This window comes from Panicum hallii, chromosome 7 (assembly GCF_002211085.1).
Source record: "Panicum hallii strain FIL2 chromosome 7, PHallii_v3.1, whole genome shotgun sequence".
Lineage (NCBI taxonomy): Eukaryota > Viridiplantae > Streptophyta > Magnoliopsida > Poales > Poaceae > Panicum > Panicum hallii.
The window spans coordinates 16,495,192-16,514,795 of NC_038048.1; the positions used below are offsets into that span (position 1 = coordinate 16,495,192).

General features: G+C 43.9%; 1 long non-coding RNA gene across 2 annotated transcripts; it reads left to right on the plus strand.

The window, feature by feature from the left end:
• Window positions 1–863: 863 nt before the first annotated feature.
• LOC112899347 lies at window positions 864–19,600 on the plus strand. 2 transcript variants are annotated; one of them, XR_003230035.1, is made up of 4 exons: window positions 864–957; window positions 1,077–1,308; window positions 3,107–3,382; window positions 3,463–3,897. It is a non-coding gene; the product is annotated as an uncharacterized LOC112899347 (long non-coding RNA). The 2 variants fall into 2 exon arrangements; XR_003230034.1 differs by lacking the exons at window positions 3,107–3,382; window positions 3,463–3,897 and adding an exon at window positions 19,542–19,600.
• The last annotated feature ends 4 nt before the right edge of the window (window positions 19,601–19,604 follow it).

Below are 19,604 nucleotides of genomic sequence, written 5' to 3' on the forward strand. Positions count from 1 at the left end.
GACATTTAGTACCGGGTGGTGTTTTGGCCCACTATTAAAATGGCTTCCGGGACTTTCAAATTTGGATCCAGTACTAAAATAGCTCTGTAGTAGTTTTAATACCGAACCAAATTGTGTCTGGTGCTAAGATGAGCGACAAAAGATCCTAATAGCCATAGCAGTGTACATCACCGTAAATAAACCTGCCGTGCCATCGCTCAGGCACAGAGCCGCAATAAACGGTTCCTGCATGACAAGTTTTTGACATGTCCGTGGTTCATAAGGCTAATCACAATGGGAGTTTCATGTTCATGTTTCCAAGAATGCTACGTCAACTTTGTAGAAGGATGAAACACCCTCTCTCAATAGAGAGTTTCATCTCACTATTTCATATGCCAACATACTACTTAAATGCTGCAAATAAATAACCAATAGGATTTACTCAATTGTGTGAAGATGAAACAAAACACTCTCAATGGAGGTTTCACACGGTTTCCAAGTTCTTGGAAATGGGTTAACATAGTTTCATCCTCATGAAACTCCATGAAACTCTTACTTCTTAAATGATGTGCCATGTCATCCAAATTGCTGATGTGGCAGGCTAATTAATGCCATGAAACATCCCATGAAACTTCTATTGTGAATAGCCTAACTGGGAAGTGGCTAGTAGTAGGGACCTGTCCAACTGATCGAGTTTTTGTGAACGTATCTATTGCAGTAAATCGGAAGTTTTGACCTTGCCTGCTTCTGGGAAAGGTGCCAGGATGCTCAATTCCCATAAGGGCATCATTAGTGTTTAAGGCGGCTCCACCTTATACGTGGACCCCACTAGAGATAAGGCCTCCTCCTTATGTGTATGAGGGTGGCAGGCAGCTTTAGGGTAGGCCCCACCGGGGAAAAATCACCATGTCTCCGCTCGCGAGAAGCAGCGCGCGTCGTAGGGGAACATTCCCCATCTCTTCCGAGGTCCTTGCGCAGGTACCGCTGCTAATTCCCCATCGCCGCCACCGCCGATTTGCTATGCGTAGGGCACTCGCCGGCCGATTCCGCATCAATAGGCCATGAATCTTTAGCCTTTCTCATCATAGAGTTTGCAGATTGAGTTCCTCGTGGGAGCGCAAGAGGGAACCGCTGCCGTCGACTGCCGCGGCTGGCTCCACCCTCTTCTGCCCGCGTCGGTGGCCATGGGCCTGATGTCACCTTGGCGTCGGGGCTTACCTGGTTCCGGATCAAGGACGTCGATGCAATGGGAGGGGGTTATTGTGCGCCGACGATGTGCTCAAGAGCAAGGTGCGCCGCCAGGCTGATGCCATCCTGAAGCAAGAGAAGGTATTTCACAACACACTTATACCTGCTTTCTAGTACTTGCTCTAGAAGTATTTGTGCACGATCATGATTTTTGGAAATAAAATGTTGTGCTTTCGTGAGGGTTAAATTGTAGTACTTCTTTGCGAGTATTTGTCACCACTACAAAAGGTATAACCGCTGGCGGTTCTAGAGGCTTTTAAATGGAGGTTTTGAAACCGCAATTACGCATGTGACTGTAGAAATGACGATTAGCGCTGTCGGTTCTGGAGCCGCGAGAGAATAAGTCATTATCACTGACGGTTATTGTAAAGAACCTCCACTAAAAGTAATATCAATACTATTGATGCAAAAAACCGACGATCGGCTTCTTACGTGCCCACATACGAGGACCTGGGAGATTTGCTTTATTCCGGCGCAGGCTCCAATTAGCTTCGCGTAAGTGATAGGCGTGCCAGTTAATTTGACCTGTAATTGATTGATAAGGAATAAGGGAACGTCAAATATTAGAACGTATCGGCTGGATTTCTGAACCGTTCCAAAGGAGTATCGGTGAGAATCTTGATGCAGATATAATAAGATATAATAAGAAATCGATTAAAAGCAGCCGATTCTACTGTGAGGCAGTACCGATTGCTCAGTACTACACGAACAACACTTAGATTCAGATCTAATCGGCTATATTCTGATCAGTAACTTAAAATTATAAAATATAACTGCAGTCAATAGAAAGGCTGAGATCTAAGCTAGATAACTTGTGATAAAAACTCAAATACACAAGATTAAACGAATCAACCTTGGAAAATACAGCAAATATCGATGACTGGTGAGTAAATAGATCGAGAAGGAAGCGATGCGCCGTCAATCAAAGATCTAATTTGCTCGAATAAACATAAAACTTACTAGCGCGGTGGAGATCGAAGTGATGCAGCCCTGCTGCCAGAAGAATTTGTTGAAAAGAAAAAACTACGAAACTAGAGTTTGGCGAAGTCGCCGATAATGAAGAAAAGGGTTTGTTGTATTGATTGTATGATTTCTCTAATTACAAACTCGCAGGACAATATTTATAACATAAGCTACAACTCCTGGTCGATCATGACATTACATAACTTGGCTAAAAAGAAAACAATCTTTCTAAAATAAATAACTACCACAAGACTCGGACTCTACACGATAACTTGCTAACATGGACCATCAGCGCCAATTCTGCTCCATCGACTGTGGCGCCATCTTGGTCAATCGGCCGCCTCCACTTCTTTAGCATCGGACAGTCCCATCGGACTCCTCCTAGCCTTATCTTTGACTAGACTTAGTGTCAAAAAATGGTATCAACAATGCCCCTCAATTTCGGAATAAATATTTTTTATTCCAAAATTCTCTCTAGTCATGATTACCTCTCCAATCCGAGCATGAACGATCCTCTAGTCTCCACCACAATGATCGGTCTTCTCAAGTCACTCCTAATCCTCGATCCTTGGAATGAAAACCGGGGCATGCTCCTGACCCTTCCACTTCCCAACCAACTGTAGCAGTGCGACGCATGCACTTTCCAACCAACTGTTGCAAAGAGACGTTTCGTCTTCCCCAGCGGTTATAAATAGAGATCATGGGAAAGGTAAAAAGAATCAAACCGAATCTGCTGTCACACTATCTTCTCTAAATCCTCCACAAATCCAAACTATGGCCAGAAACATGCGATCGGCAGAAGGTTCAGCTGACGCTCATCAAAACCTCCGCGCTCGTCTCCGCCGTCAAGGGTGAGAGAATCTTTGCCTTCGTATATCCTCATGTTCATGCCTCTGACCTTTCCTAATCTTGCAAGGCCATCTCAATGGCCGGCGAATCTTCCAGTGCCATCCGCGACGCACTACCCGTAGCCCCAGCGAGCTCCTCCTCCGGCTCCGCAGACTCCTAATGATGAGAACAACGCCCGACCCTTTCCTCTGAGGAACGAAGCTTGTGACCTCTACTCCGAGGCAACTCGTGAGGTCAGACGCCTAGAGTTCTGCCTGGAGGCTACCCAGGCGACATTGTTAGCTGCCAAGGGAAACTTCTACTGCCCACACAATTCTAGCTGATGCCGACACTAGAGTTGCAGGTATGATTTCTCTTCGACCAAAATCTCCCTTCTTCGATAACCTTCCATATTTTGATCTTTTTCCTCTTTTATCTCAAAAGCTTTGGAGGCCCAACTCAAGGCCCTGCATCTGGCGGTGAATCATGCCACCACCATAGTGAACACCAGGGGCACTCTATTCACCGACCGCCTGCAAGACATTCCCAACTGCGCTAGGGAGATCGCTAGCCACAGAGTCCGTCAGAGGGCTGCAATTGCTCTGGCTGTGGTGCAGACTCAACTTGGGCACGAGCTCCGAACTCTGCACCCCATCTTCCTTGAAGGAGAAGACCAAGCAGGCTTCAACGAGCTCGTTGTCGAGCTTGATGAAGCCACTGGGATCATCGACGCTGAAATCTACATCGAGGATGTAGTCAATAGGGTCTTCCTTGATGAGTAGATTGTACCTGATATAGTGGATGTATCATCTTTCACCTCTATGTTTATCTATCGCGCCTTTGTTCTACATTAGCGTAAACAATGTTTCCCTTTCCATATTTTCAGTAGCCGATATCCAAAATGTTGTTTCAAACAAATTTGATTTTTGCACTAAGGGCGACGCGTATTGCATCAGCCATATCCGATTATGCTCAAGCACCATCAGCTTAATTGAGCACTCCTGCCTTTATGCATGATCGCTCTATCACCCTCATATTACACTAAAGGCCATACTTCTCGTATCGGCTATAATTTTTGAACCAATCCTCTTTGCAAATGATTGGCTCAAGCATCCACCCATATGCTAGGATAATATTTTTTCAAGTATTTACCATTCAAAGCTCGCGCAAACTTCTCTCCTTAGAGCATTTTCAGAATGTAGGCATTGCGAGGAATACACCGATTTATCCGATAAGGACCTTCCCATGTAGGGGACCATTTGCCATACTTCTAATCTCTAGACCCTATCGGCAGAATCAATTTCCAAACCAAATCCCCTTGGGAAAATTCTTTAACTTGACCTTTTTATCATACCATCTGGCCACTCGTGCTTTATTTGCTTCAACATTTATCAAAGCCCTAAGCTGATGGGAAGTCAAAATCTTCTAAGCCATCTGTCATCAGATGTGTATATTCATCGGTTGTCAGCTCATTTTGTAAAGAACCACATCTTGAGCCAATTTTTATTTCCCACGGAAGAATAGCTTCATGTCCATAAACCAACTGGTAAGGGGACACCTTTGTAGACCCATGACATGCCATCCGATACGCTGACAACGCCTCATTGAGAGAAGTTTGCCATCACCTCGGCTGTCCGTCAATCTTCCTTTTGATCAACTTGACTATTCCTTTATTAGACGCTTCTGCTTGTCCATTAGCTTGGGCATAATAAGGAGAAGAATTCAACAATTTAATTCTCATACTGACAGCAAATTCTTCAAATTCTCCTGAAGTGAACATGGTACCCTGATCGGTCGTGATAGTTTGAAAACTACCAAACCGATAGATTATATGTTCTTTGACAAAATCAATCATATTTTTGAAGGTCACTGACTTCAATGGAATTGCTTCAACCCACTTGGTGAAGTAATTTGTTGCTATCAATATAAACTTATGATTCTCGCTTGATGATGGACAAATTTGGCCGATCAAATCGATGCCCCACCCCCTAAAAGGCCACGACTTTATGATAGGGTTCATAGCCAATGCAGGAGCCCTATGGACATTACCAAATTTCTAACAATCTTGACATCCCTTGTAATATTCGAAGCAATCCACAAGAATCATCGGCTAGAAATATCCGTTTCTTCTTATTATCCACTTCATCTTGAAAGCCAAGTGATGCGCCTTACACACACCTTCGTGTATTTCACCCATCAGGTTCTTAGATTCCTCGATTCCGATGCATTTGAGCAAGACACCATCAACTATTCGATAATACAGATCATCTTCCAGCGGCACAAACTTAGCAGCCCATAATCTTATATGTCTGGAGACTTTCTATGATGGATCCTTTAAATAGTCAATGATCTCTTTCCTCCAATCACAAGCTGATAGCTCCAAAGCCGAAACATCACATATTAGCCGATAACAAGAAGCGCTATGCACAAGCCTATTAGCCTCTTGAAAGGACCTCAAGATGCCTAGAGGGGGGGTTGAATAGGCTAATCTGAAACTTAAAAGACTTTGAACACTGTTAGTAACACAGATATCCAGATACTCCGGATATATGTTCGGATACTCTGAGATTTGTGTCTGGAGTTTCCGGAGATAATGTCCAGACTATCTAAGTATGAAGCAAACTACACAAAAAGGAGATATTGATGCTGTAATTTAGATCGAGTAAATTTACAAGAGCTATGGTACCTTTAGAGTGTTTCTTACCAGTTGTCTTGCTCTAGAGGCTTGTATAATATTATATCATCTTCAAACCCTAGAAAGTTAGTCTCACAAGCAAACAACCAATAAAACAAGTAAGGAGCACAAGAGAGAGATAGAATTTGTTTTCCAAAGTTCACTCCCAAAGGAGCTACGTCTCCATTGAGGAAGGATTCAAGAGACAGTGCTTAAGAACCCCTATGCTCCTCTCCCAAGGGTGAGACCAACGCTCAAATCCAAGGTCACTTACTATGAGTTCCTCCGAGAGAAATGACGATTACAAACTTCCCGTGATGCTTGCAACTTGCTTGAGCACTCACAAGTGATGCCAAGCCATCTAGGAGCTTGAAGCTCCAAGAGTAACAAACTTGAATCCACTGGCTAGACAAGGATGATGTGCTCAAGGGATGGAATAGAAGCTGACTAGCATAAATTTTTGCTCTTGCAACAATCTCACTTGAATGCCCAAAGATAATCACTCAGGAATGAAGAAAGGGGGAGTGAGAGAGTTTTTCTTTAGCTTATGGGCGTTTCTGGTCGAAATGAGAAAGAGTTGTTGAGTGAAAGGGGGTATGGGGGTATTTATACCCCCTCTCACAGAAAACTAGCCGTTGGCTAAAGGGTACCCGAATACTCCGGGTATATGTCCGGATACTCCGAACACTGGGATCCGGAGACTCCAGACTCAGAGCAATCTACGGCCGGGAATAATTACTTAGATACTCCGGGAAAATGTCCGATACTCATGAACACTATGTCCGGACATTCCGAACCACGACCCCGACACCCCGAGTTTAGCAGGGAATTTCACAAGAAGGCTGTTTATAGTGGTAGATTTGATTCTTATGGTTTTTGTAGGTTCTCTTGAGCACAACTACCACATCAACACCTGTAGATCAAAGTTCCTCTTGATAGTACGGCGTTCCTACACTCAATTTCAAAATAAAATCTACTCTTCAAGTAAATTTGAAACACCGTTTTTCATTTTTCCTTTTGAGGGGTCATGCTTCATAATACGCTTTGCTTAAACACCCTTAGCACCGGCACGCATGATTGATAACATGATTAAATATACATATGCTTTGTCAGCTACCACCAAAACCCACTAAGGGGCCTAGATATCTTTCAATCTCCCCCTTTTTGGTGATTAACCCACATGTATCTCATTTGATAATCATAAAGATTTAAACTTAAGCATATAAAGAGCTCCCCCTTAATGTATGCCATGAATTTGAATTTCAAATTGACTTCTCAAAAGTCAAAGTTGGCATATTATGAAGAAAACATGAAAGCTCTTTATAAATTCTACAGTGGGGTGAGCAAGTGTGTGCTAATACTATGCGTAGTGCAAATGACAGGTTATGCATTCAAGAAAAATTTGTGTTGGCTGCAAAACCCGAAGACTCCAGGTATATGTCAGGAGACTCTAGACCGTGTCCAGAGTATCTGGCTATATAACCGGAGTATTCGGACTTCTAGCACAGAACAAAGAAAATAAGAAGTCATCACAATTCAAATAAGCATCACACTATCATTTAAACCTTAGAACAGCCTCGAATGTGACAACCAAATAGTTTTAAACATAGAGTAGCACATATTACAAGTTTTCTCACACCACACAGTCATTACAAGAATGAGTTCAAGCGAGCGATAAAGCAAAATTGTTCGATACAATCTCAAATGAGTGAATAAATGGTCATTTTCACTCCCCCTTTGTCATCAAGTGCCAAAAAAAGGAAATGAAAAGAGCAAAGTGGGCTTCTACTCATCATCATCTAGGGCGTCCTCATTGGAGGTATCCTCGTCCTCATCGGAGTCGGGGTGCTCGCGGTAGTCACGGGGCTCTTCTTCTTCGGTCTCCTCATCTTCATCAAAAATTTCTTGGCCATGAGGAGGAGAGCGACCAGAGCGAGTAGGTGCACGAGTGCGTTGACATGGGCGAGGAAGAGGGGCATGAGCATCAGCAATAGTGGCCTCATCCGCGGCATCCCACTTGGCAAAAGGATCATCAAACTCGGGCAACTCATGGTAAGGATCCGCAGGAAGCCCTAAGTGACTTTTGATCTCAATAATATCACGATGGTTTTCATTTATTTCCTGAGTTGCTATCCTGCACATGCAGAAGATACTCTTGAGTGCCCTCTTTTTGAATGTGTCATGGTGACCATGGCGAGAGAAGAAGAAGCTCCAACAGTAGACGAAGGAGGATCAAATCATGGATTCCTAGTGGCTCCAGCATGAAGTGGACGTGCATGCGGTGCATCACGGGAGCGAGGATGAAGGTGAAGTGCCACATGCTTGCAGTCCTTAGGAAAGGTGACCTTTGTGACACTCTCTATCATATACATGAGATATGGAGCAGACGGTAGAAATTTCTGTGGATCATTCATCGTCCTCAACTCATTCCAAATGAAGTCTATGATTGAGAAGGGTCTTCCACCGGGCATGACACAAGCATGAAGGTTGCAAGCAAAGTATTGAAGTGCCGTAGCATCTCCATCCTTAGCATCAATGGTGGCACAAAAGAATTGATTCATCATGTAGAAGAAGGATTGGAGGGTGCTTGCGTTACCGGCTTTGGCTTGGATCGGATTGTAGAAGAGAGCCGGTAATTGATTTGGCTTTAATTGATGCTCAACATGAATGGGATTCCTCTTTTCATCTTCAGAGCCAAGCCTAAGCAAGCGGGAAAAAGTCATGTAATCCACTCCATACTTGACCCCTTCGATCATCCAAAAGAAAGCAATCTTCCTTGCATCATAGTAGAGAGAGGAATGAAACTAAGCAAGGATCTCCCCATTCCAATCATATCGAAAGCCCATGATGTCATAGAGCCTAAACTCCTTGCACTTTGCAATCGCTTGATTGAAAAATGGATCGTTGAGCTTCTCAAAGTATGCCCAATCAACGTACTTGCAAGGGACAATAGGTGCCTTTCCCTTGCACAAGACCACGGAGGAGTAGAAGTCTTGATGGAGTTGGCACCAAAATCTTCTTTCCAAATTTTCTGCCTTCTCATACTTATACACATCCTCCTTGCATGCATTAGTCAGTGCCATGGTTTGTTTGAAGTAATTTTTCTTCATTTCAACCGCAAAACCGGGCAAAATTTGAGGACGGGTGAGCTTCGGGCACCTGGGATATTGGCATTGATCTACTTGAAACTCTATTTGCAGACGTGGAGGTGTGCGAGGGCAGATTTCCCAAGCAATTCCCTTTCGATTTGGATTTTCGCGGGAAGGAGGAGGCACGGCCATGCTTGGCATCTTGTAAGGAGCTTTCCAAGATGCATGAGATGGAGCTTGGTTGCTGCTGGCAGGTTCCTTGCCGGGGCGATAGTTTGGTTGTGGCTCCTTCGGAGGAGGACTTGGAGGAGATACTTCTTCTTGTTCAATTTGCAGATCATGATGATGCTTTTTCCGACATTGACCAGATGGTTCACTTGCTCTCCCCATTTCCTAGACAAGAGATGTGATATGATTATGAACGAGTCTAGATAGATTTTGATGAAAAGAATAGGACCAGTCACACGAAGTCCGGAGACTTCGGATATGTGTCCAGATACTTCGGACAGCAGGGTCGGAGTATCCAGGCCTGTATCTAGAGTATCCGGATGTCGTGCCCTAAAACCCTAGGTTCAAAGATTTGAAGGTTTAGCCATGGGAATTGAATCAAACTTTAACCACAGGATGCTAGACATGTGTAGAGACTACTCCCCAAGACATATCGACTAACGCCAACCACATTGGGAGATCAGGCGATTTAAATTTTGAATACCTTGAGAAACTTTGAACAAGCGAAAATCATCGAATCCGATGAATCCCCGGAGTTTTCGGAGAGGATTTGCAAGATTTGTGTGTTTGGATGGTGAGAATCACCCCTAGGGCGAGAGAGAGGGAGAGGAGAAGAAAAGGGATGCAGTGTCGGTGAAAAGAAAGGAATGAGAGTTTCTAACCGACCCCCTCCACGGTAAATATGGGATGGATTCACCATCCGGAGTATCCGAACAAAAGTCCAGAGTATCTGGAGGTCTGGAGTATCTAGACAGAGTACCCGACTCCCCCTCAAACTGAGCAGAATTTCAATGAAGGATATGATTGAATTTTGATAGAGAGATCTAGTGATGTAAGAGGCTCACTTAGCTTGAGACTAGCCAACAATCAGCAATGTGAACAATAGTCTCAAGAAAGCAAGAAAAGATTCAAATTTTCTTGAAAATCACACTCCTAACAATTCTAGTAAGTTTTTCAAAAGAATTACTCTATAGCAATCAAACATGTGCATGATCTCAAACTAAGTTACAAGAGTCTAAGATATTTAGCTCACTTCTCAAGGTACAAAACCTTTGCTCGTCAAGTGGTTTAGTAAAGATGTCGGCTAGTTGTTTATCGGTGCTTACATGACTCAAAATGATATCTGCTTTGGTCTCATGGTCTCTTAAGAAATGATGTCTTATATCAATATGTTTAGATCTTGAGTGGTTTACTGGATTGTTTGCTAGCTTGATGGCACTCTCGTTGTCACACAAGAGTGGAATCTTACTAAACTTGCAACCAAAGTCGCTCAAAGTAAATCTCATCCAATGTAGTTACGCACAACAAGCACCTGCAGTAACATACTCAGCTTCAGCGGTGGATAGAGCAATGGACTTTTGTTTCTTAGAGCTCCAAGACAGAAGTGACCGACCAAGGAATTGACAAGTCTCCAATGTACTCTTCCTATCTACTTTGCAACCGGCATAGTAAACTTGCACGGATACAAGTTGTGAACTAGTAAACGGAGTTATACTAGAAGTATGAGAGTGAGGCCTTTCAGTAACATAGCATACTAGTCGGAAACTAGTAATCTATTACTGGAAGTATGGAAGCAAGGCCCCTTCAACAAACTTGCACGTAATACCGATCGTAAACTAGTAGAACGGAGTTATATTGGAAGTATGGGAGCAATGCCGCTTTAGTAACATAGCATACTAGTCGGAAACTAGTAATTTGTTACTAGAAATATGGGAGCAAGTCCCCTTCAGCAAACTTGCGTGTAATACTAGTCGTAAACTAGTAAAATGGAGTTATACTGGAAGTATGGGAGCGAGACCCCTTCAGTAACATAGGATACTAATTGGAAACTTGTAATCTGTTACTGGAACTATAGGAGCAAGGCCCCTTTAGCAAACTTGCATGGATACCAGTCGTGAAGCAATAAACGGAGTTGTACTAGAAGTATAGGAGCAAAGCCCCTTCATTAACATAGAATAGTAGTTGGAAACTAGTAAACTGAGCATTACTGGAACTATGAGAGCGAGACCCCTTCAGTAAACTTGCACGGATACGAGTCGTGAACTAGTAAACAGAGTTTTACTAGAGGTATGGGAGTGAGGGCCCTTCAGTAACATAGCATACTAGTTGGAAACTAATAATCTATTACTGGAAGTATGGGAGCGAGGCCCCTTCATCAAACTTGCACGTAATACCGGTCGTAAACAGTAGAACGGAGTTATACTAGAAGTATGGGAGCGAGGCCTCTTCAGTAACATAGCATACTAGTTGGAAACTACTAATCTGTTATTTGAAGTATGGGAGCGAGGCCTCTTCAGCAAACTTGCACGTAATACTAATCATGAACCAGTAACTGGAGTTATGCTGGAAGTATGTGTAGGTGACTGGAAGTCAATTAGCAAAGGAGAAATAAATCTTGCAGGTAGTTTCAGTCGGTTCCTTGGGTGAACCACTAGAATTCACATGTTGACTTACTAAAACATCACGGTTGGCCCAAAGGGATTGATGGTGAGGTCCTTTGCGTGGGGTGATCAGGTCCTTGGGCGGGCCAAGACAAGTCGTATGATGTCATGCAACGATGTCTCGGTTGGCTTGAAGGAGGTGACGACGAGGTCCTGCACTTGATCTTGATCAGTTCCTTGGGCGGGCCAAGACAAGCCGTATGTTGCCATGCGAAGATGTCTCGGTTGGCCCAAAGGAAGTGACAACGCAATCCTGCGCATGCATTGTTATGAAAGTAGTCGTTGTGCAAAGATGACTTTGCTAGCTCGAAGGAACTCCTTGGGTGGGCCAAAACAAGTCGTATGTTGCCATGTGAAGATGTCTTGGTTAGCCCAAAGGAATTCCTTGAGCGGGCCAAGATAGTTTGTATGACACTAAAATATGGATGAACGAACAAGCTCTATTTTGGGCAAACTCCTTGATCCCCTAACTGAGTGATTGAACGAATTCTTTGGGAAAAAAACCCTTGTGTCGAGATAAAACTCAAGACAATGGTTAAATAAATTCCCTAAAGATCTCCATAAAACCTCCTTGAATTGGGTCTCAGTCTTCACGTGGGCAGCCGCCTTGTTGCGCCCAACCCCAGTGCGTAGAAACCAGATGAGCTTGGATAGTTGTCATTCTTGATTCGTGGGTAATTGCCAATGATGTCATGTCACTTGTTGATGAAGCCACGCCAGTTTGTTGATGAAACCTGACTAGTCGGATTCAATTCCAACTAGCCACTGATGGAGAGATTCCTGCTTCCAACTAGATGTGTAGTCGAAGTAGTCACCGGCGGGCTGCCGAGTGCCCCTGCAAGGGCGAAGTAGTCATCGAGGAATCATGGGTCCTGCCTTCCTGGAACAGTTCTAGGCTCGACATGTTGTCGGGGTTGATGGCGCAAAAAATGTGGGCTGAGCCGGCTAGCTTGGAGGACTTCGTGTCCGTCCGATGCCTGAGCCCGCCCATTGCCCGAGCCCGCCCGATGCCTAAGCCCGCCCGACCAAGTTGAAAGCATAGAAAGGTGGGCTGAACCGGGTAGCTTGGAGGGCTCCATGCCCTTCCGACGCCCGGGCCCACTTGACCAAGTTTAAAGAGTAGAAAAGTGGGCTGAACCGGGTAGCTTGGAGGGCTCCATGCCCTTTGGATGCCTGGGCCCGTCGGAACAACTTGAAGGCACCATCAGGCCCTGGTGGCCGCTTGATAAGGGTAGTGCATCGTTGATGAAGTTCGAGTAGTCTGCGGAGATGGGAGCCCTTCGATAGACGGTGGTTAGTCCTCCTTCGACTTGTAGTAGATGATCCAAATCCTCCTCTGACTTGTGGTAGACGATCCAAATCCTCCTCTGATTTGTAGTAGATGATCCAAATCCTCCTCCAACTTGTGGTAGACAATCCCAATCCTCTTCCGACTAAGGGAAGAACTTGTTGGATAGGATCTTTGACCAAGGCGGAGTCGATTCGAGGGATTCTAGGTTGTCAATCAATTCATTGATTGCACAGTTGACATCCATGCGGGTGGTACGGGTGCTTCAGGCTGCTTCTGGTCGGAAAATTGAATTCCGTCGAGACCATTGGCAAGGTTGTACGGGTGCAATACCCCTTCAGTAAACTACACATTGTACGAGTCGAAAACTAGCAAATGGAGTGTTACTGGAAGTTCAGGAGTAAGGCGCCTTTAGTAACATAGAAAACTAGTCGGGAACTAGTAATCGGAGGGTTACTAGTAGTTTGGCAGCAAGGCCTCTTCAGTAACATAGAAAACTAGTCGTGGACTAGAAATATGCCCTAGAGGTAATCATAGAGATGATCATATTTTGTTGTATCCATGATGTATTATGTGTTCATTGAATATCCATGAAAGCGAACTTGTATTGATTGGCAATTATGTGAATTGTTTGTGAGACTATTTACTTGTATGGTTATTCTAAAGTTGTTCCTAGTCGGAAGTTCATGTATGGACACACATAAATATTAGACTAGCACATGTATTAGTTGATGACTATGTTTCACAAGTCATATGACATGGAGATGTCAAACTAATAATGTGGGCGCATGTATGACATGAGGCTGGACAGAAATAGTGATTTCTCATTACACAATGTGTATGCTGTGTCGTTAGACTTGAGATTGTCGCAATTACCCAAGATATGAACCGACCTACTTAGGAGCCATCAAACACTACTCTGTAACTGGGTAGTCATAAAGGTGGTTCACGGGTTTGTCAAGAAGCACGCTATGATACATGGTCAGTCAAGATAGGATTTGCCCCTCTCTGCTTGAGAGAGATATCTCTGGGCCCCTCGAGTGATCGGATCAAGAATTGTATGGCCATGCTAGGGTTAAGTGTTAACCAAGGATTTCGGATCAGGTCATCAAGAAAGAGAGGTCAGCTTGGAGCTAGACCAAATATCGTGAGGCAAAGGGAATAGCATGTACATGAGATTGTGACGGCTCGTCTGATATGATCTTTGCGCGCGCATAGGAGTTGACACGTCTTGCTAGAGGCTGCTGTCAACTATTGGTCGAGTAGGAGTACTCGGGCCGTGTCTGTTCGCGCGTGAGCCCAAAGGGTCGCACACTTAAGGGGCTGGAAGCCTAATGAGGATATGATCCGAATTAGACTGGGCTTAGGTGCACTAATAGGCTTCGGTTAGGAAGCCCATTAGTGGGTGCCTATAAAATGAGGGGTGAGGGCACATGGAGAGGCTAACCCTAATTCCACACCTGCTGGCAGCCGCCTATTCCCACGCTCACGCCCACGGTTGCCCTCGTGGACCTAGCAGTCCGGAGTGCGACGCTTCTTCCCTGTACGTGTGGATACCTTGGAGGTGTTGCATCTACTGCACAAGGACGAACCGCACATGAGGAGGTCTCACAACTGCACTCCCGATGACAGTCTGCACTACCCCAACGCGCTACAGAAGTTCCACACCCGCGCGTCTAGTGGTAATTCCGTGATTTATAACAACAGTTTTCCTAGTTTATGCGGTGGAAATTTTGTTTATTGCTAGCGTAGCCCACCTCATATCCCTTCAGATGATCCAAGTCCTCCTTCAAGTCGGAGAGGAACTCGGATTGTGTAGTCTCCCTAGATTAGTTTGAGTCCGATCTGACTAGTTCTAGTGCAGCACGAGTTGAAGCCGCATCGAAAACGGACATCTTTCAATCTACCGAACTAGATCGGGGAACAGCGACTCATCGAGGTTGTCAATGAACTTGTTGAGGTCGCTGCTTCGAGTTGATGTAGAGGCCTCCGGCTTCCTGGAGTCAGCTAGGTGGCTGTTGAAACCACCCAAGCCATTGGCGAAGAAGATCCAGGAGCCAAAGATAAAAGTTATGCCCTCGTCGAGCACGATGCTGGTGAAGCTGAGCGATGCCATCGAGTTCTCGAGTGGATGCTCGATGAAAACACCCTACCTGGCATGCTAGCTGTCGGTGTTTTACCGCCACGCCCACCGAGGGATACCCCCGAGGTGGTGAGTTTGTAGGTAGGGTGTCACCGAGATCAGGAACTCGAAGGTGCAAGTAACACAAGGTTTAGACAGGATCGGGCCGCCGAGAGTGTAATACCCTACGTTCAGTTTGGTTTGTATTGCCTTAGGTGATCATCGGGTCTGACACAACCACTAGAATTTCGATCGAAACAATGCATACATACAACTCACATGAAGGTGAGCCCAGAGATTACAACAATCTACAAATTTTACATCACAGAGTTCAACTAGAATTATAATTACAAATCAAGTTCGAAAATATTCATAGACAAGTACTTTCAGAGTTTAGTAGTGCAGCAGAAAATAAATGATAGTTCTAATGATGATACAAGATATCATGACGAATCCCGTACATAACATCATTCAGCGTTATCATCGGTGGCTGGGGACATATCCCATTCCACCGAACAACCAGAAGGAAGAGTACATGGCCAAGTCAAACTAGCAACGATGTCCACAAAGGTCTCACCTAAAAACAAAGCCACAAGCAAGGCTGAGTACACTAATATTCAGTAAGGCATAGCCGACTAGAGGTATATTCTTAGCCGACTCCTAGACATGCAAGGCTTTTGGCTGAGGGGTTATTTTTACCAAAAAGCATCTAAGAGTGAGTCCTTGCTTTCAAGTTTTAGCATCAAGTTTTGGTTGATTAACCATTCTAGGTTAGCAACTATCCAAATCATGCATGGTGGAAATAATTAATTGAGCATCCAACCAGATTAATCATCATCATTGTATCGAAGAGCTGAGGACAGGATTGATAATTCATCTTCTTACTCTATGTGGTAAAAGGGTTAAGCAGTCTCAATGGCTGCAAGAAATGGATGATTCAAATCAAATTTCTTAACCTTGCAAGGGGAAACCTAAACACACGTCACGTGGTTACTCACAGAGTCACACATGCAACTTTTTCCCTTTATTCCCGTTTCACGGATCAGGGCCATCGTCCTCGAGTACAGAGGTCCATGAACCATGGTACGGCACCGGGGAGTGGCTGCTCTTGCACTCACCGTGTGCCCATGGGAACAGCATCAAGACGGTGGGAGGTATGTCCACGCACCGGTTCAATCAGATACTTAAGCTTACCGATTACCATATTCTCGGCATGTGGTTAGTACGTTCAAAAACTTAACCACCACTACCACACACCATGACCTTACCATTTCCCCTAAACAGACGGGGCCTCAAATATCAATAGGAATATCATAACATAGCCCCGTCCGTCGACCTTATGATTCCAACATAGGTAAAACAAGCAACTCCTATATCTCGTGAGTGATAGGAAATCACTCGACTTTTACCGGAGTCCTATTAGCATTGCAATCTAGCGACCGACATAAATTAGTGTTCATATCATAGGTACTAGGATCATGCAACTAGGGTTTCATATATAAATAAAAGTTGCATAAGTTTAAGAGTAGGGGTTATGCTCTAGGGCTTGCCTTCCTGAACAAAACTAGCTGTGGGCGCTTCCGAACTTTGGTTTGGGTCTTCAGCAACTTCAGTTACATTAACTTGAGCTTCGCACTGCTCACTCTCGGACTTCGGCACCAGCTCGTATGTTCCATCGGTGAGAGTCGTCGATTCTATATGAATGCATATGTATGAGTGGCCTTAATAGTACAAGATAAATAACTTATTTCTCTATAAAGTTGTAATTCAACAAAACACAAGTTAAGTTGTAAAGCATTCATTTTCTTTTCCTTAGGCAGTCATTTATCGAGTACTATCTGGATTAACTAACTTCATTAAGTAAGTGGGTGGTTTTATCATTTTATTAACGGCCATTTTTCAAAAGTAAGCATGGATTACAACAAAACTACTGGTAGAGATAGTTTCTAGGGTTGATATTTTTATGTTGAGCATATTACTTAAGTACAAACTCACTATAAAATTTTCAGCCATTTTCATTTAGCGGATTAATCATGGAAAATACATTAAACAGCTACTGCTAAGATCAAGATCCATTTATACAGAATAAACCATGCAAGAACTGATGCTCAATATTTTACCGAGTACTTCTAAACTTATGGTGAGTCTACTGTAAATTTTTTAGGTTTCAGTGTGCAAGATACAGGGAGTAGAAAATAAGTCAAGATTTGTTTCTACAGGTAGTTCCATAAAGTTTCTGTGTATCAAATCTTTCCAACATGATAATCTATTCAAAGGTAGTCTTTGGTTAAAATTTCTTATTTTTCTAAGCACCAGAACTAGTTACTTTGATTTAATGTAGTTTTTCTTACTAAAATATATGAGCAAGTTAGATAGAAGTAAAAAGTTCCAAACTTTGTCCATAGCATTTATGTATCAAGGTTACTCTACTATAAAATTTTTAACCCTAAAATATCAGTAGAACAGCATGAACAAATAACTCTAGTAAAATAGCACATCAAACAAAAAACTACAAAAACTACTTGTAGAGATAAGTTTTAACAAGTAGAGACTAGTTTACAGTCTAAAAATCATTCACAGTACTGTCCTAGATCAAGAGATACATTTATGGGCTACTTAAAACAAGATTTATTTTAGCTCAAGTTATAGTTTGTAACAAGTCATCCATCTATGCAAAAGTAGTCGAGTTCATCAAGAGGGTCACAATAAATTTTAGTTTGCATTTTTCTGATTTTTCTATAATTTTAGATTGATTTTACAAGTGACAGCCTCTTGAAAGCAAAGGTACTCGAGTTCTCGCAGATAGGTCCCTAGATCTAGCAGAAAGGATCCTAATAAGAACTTGCAATTGCAATATAGTCCCTGGATAGGGCTGGGCTGCTCCTGGCAAAAATCCGGTGAGGGAACTAGTTGGTGGCGAGGGAAAAGGGTTGGGGGAGCACGAGGAGGTCGAGGGAAACCTATTGGTGTGCTCGGTTGGTGCTGCGGTGGCCGGAGTTGGACTGCCAGCGGTGAGCACGAGCTCTGCCGAGGTGCGGGCGATGAGCGGCAGCGGTCCAGCGAGGGAGGGCGGCATGGGGAAGTCGTGGAGAACTAGCAAGTCGAGGGCGACCCGTTTAGAGCCTCGGCTTGGGCGGAGGAGGAGAGGAAAGTGGGGCTCGACGGTGAGGTCGAGTGGCGCTAATGGCAGGGTGGTGGTGGTACTCGGACGCATGTGATCAGGGGCTCAGTGCAACCCTTTTATAGGCACACAGGGAAGGAGAGGAGGAGCTGGGCATGACACAACGGAGGGAGGCGCAGCCGGGACAAAGTCATGGCAAGGGTGCGGCGTCGCCGGCGTGTCGTGGCTCGGCTGTCGACGACCACGTGACGCGTGCGCATCAGGCAAGGGTGGATTCGGGGCGTGGCAAATCACCGGCAGTAGGCCTGATCGGTGGCTGGTTGGTGCCTGTTGGGGGTCGTGCCTTGGCGTGGCTTGCTGGGGCAGGCATCATCGGCCAGGTGGCCTGCGGCCACTGCTCCTTGACGGGACAGGACAGGGGAGGGGAGAGAAGAGAGAGGGAGAGAGAGAAGGGCCAAAATTCAAATTAAATTTTCTCAAAATTTCAAACAGAAACTTGAAAAACTTTAAACATAAAAGTTATAGAGAATTTGAAAATCTACAACTTTTGTTTTAGCCCAAAGTTCATTTTGAGCCATGGTTTAAAAGTTATTTTAAATTCAGGACTACTAGGATTTGAATTACTAGTCATTTCTTGTGTTAAATTTTGAATTTGCAAATGGTGTTTGAAGTACACTTTGTAAGGTACTAAAATATGAGTGTACTTTTATACTACATTTGTCATGAAATGTGGAGCATGAAAGATTATAAACACAAAAGAAAAAATCTCACATACACACATACATACCCATGCACATACACATTCATTCACATGCATATGCACACACATAATTAGATGTATTGTTTCAGTGATTCTGGATTATTATGCATGATGCTATGTTTAGATTTTCTTGCTTAGGGTTCTAAACATCTAGGGTGTTACAGCTCTCCCCCCTTAAAAGAATCTCGTCCCGAGATTCGGATAAGTACACCTAGTGTGGATAGTATGTGTACCTTTGGGCGAAAGTAGAAAACCGAGGAAATTTTTATTTAGAAAGCTTTCAGTTTCCCATGTGGTTTCCTCTTCGGTGTGATGGCTCCATTGGATTTTATACATTTTAACCACCTTTCTTCTAGTGACCCTTTCCTTTTGATCAAGAACTTTGATAGGATATTAAACATAAGAGAGGTCCGGTTCTACCAATATTTCCTTTTGTTCAACAATTTCTGTTGGAACTCGAAAACACTTCTTGAGTTGAGAGACATGAAAGATATCATGGATGGCGGCAAGCGGAGGGGGTAGTCACACTCTATAGGCCATGGGTCCACAAATTTTGCTGATTTCATAAGGACCAACATATCGGGGAGCTAACTTCCCTCTCACTCCAAACCTTTTCACACCCTTGGTTGGTGAAACCCGAAGGTAGATATGATGACCAACTTCAAATTGCAAAGGCTTTCTCCTTTTATCAAAGTAGCTCTTTTGCCTAGATTGTGCAACTCTTAGATTCTCCTATATTACTCTTACTTTTTCCTCTGCCTTGATTACCAAGTCTGGTCCAAATATTTTACGTTCTGCAGTTTGGGACCAACTCAAAGGAGTTCGACACCTTCGACCATACAAGGCCTCAAACGGTGCCATTT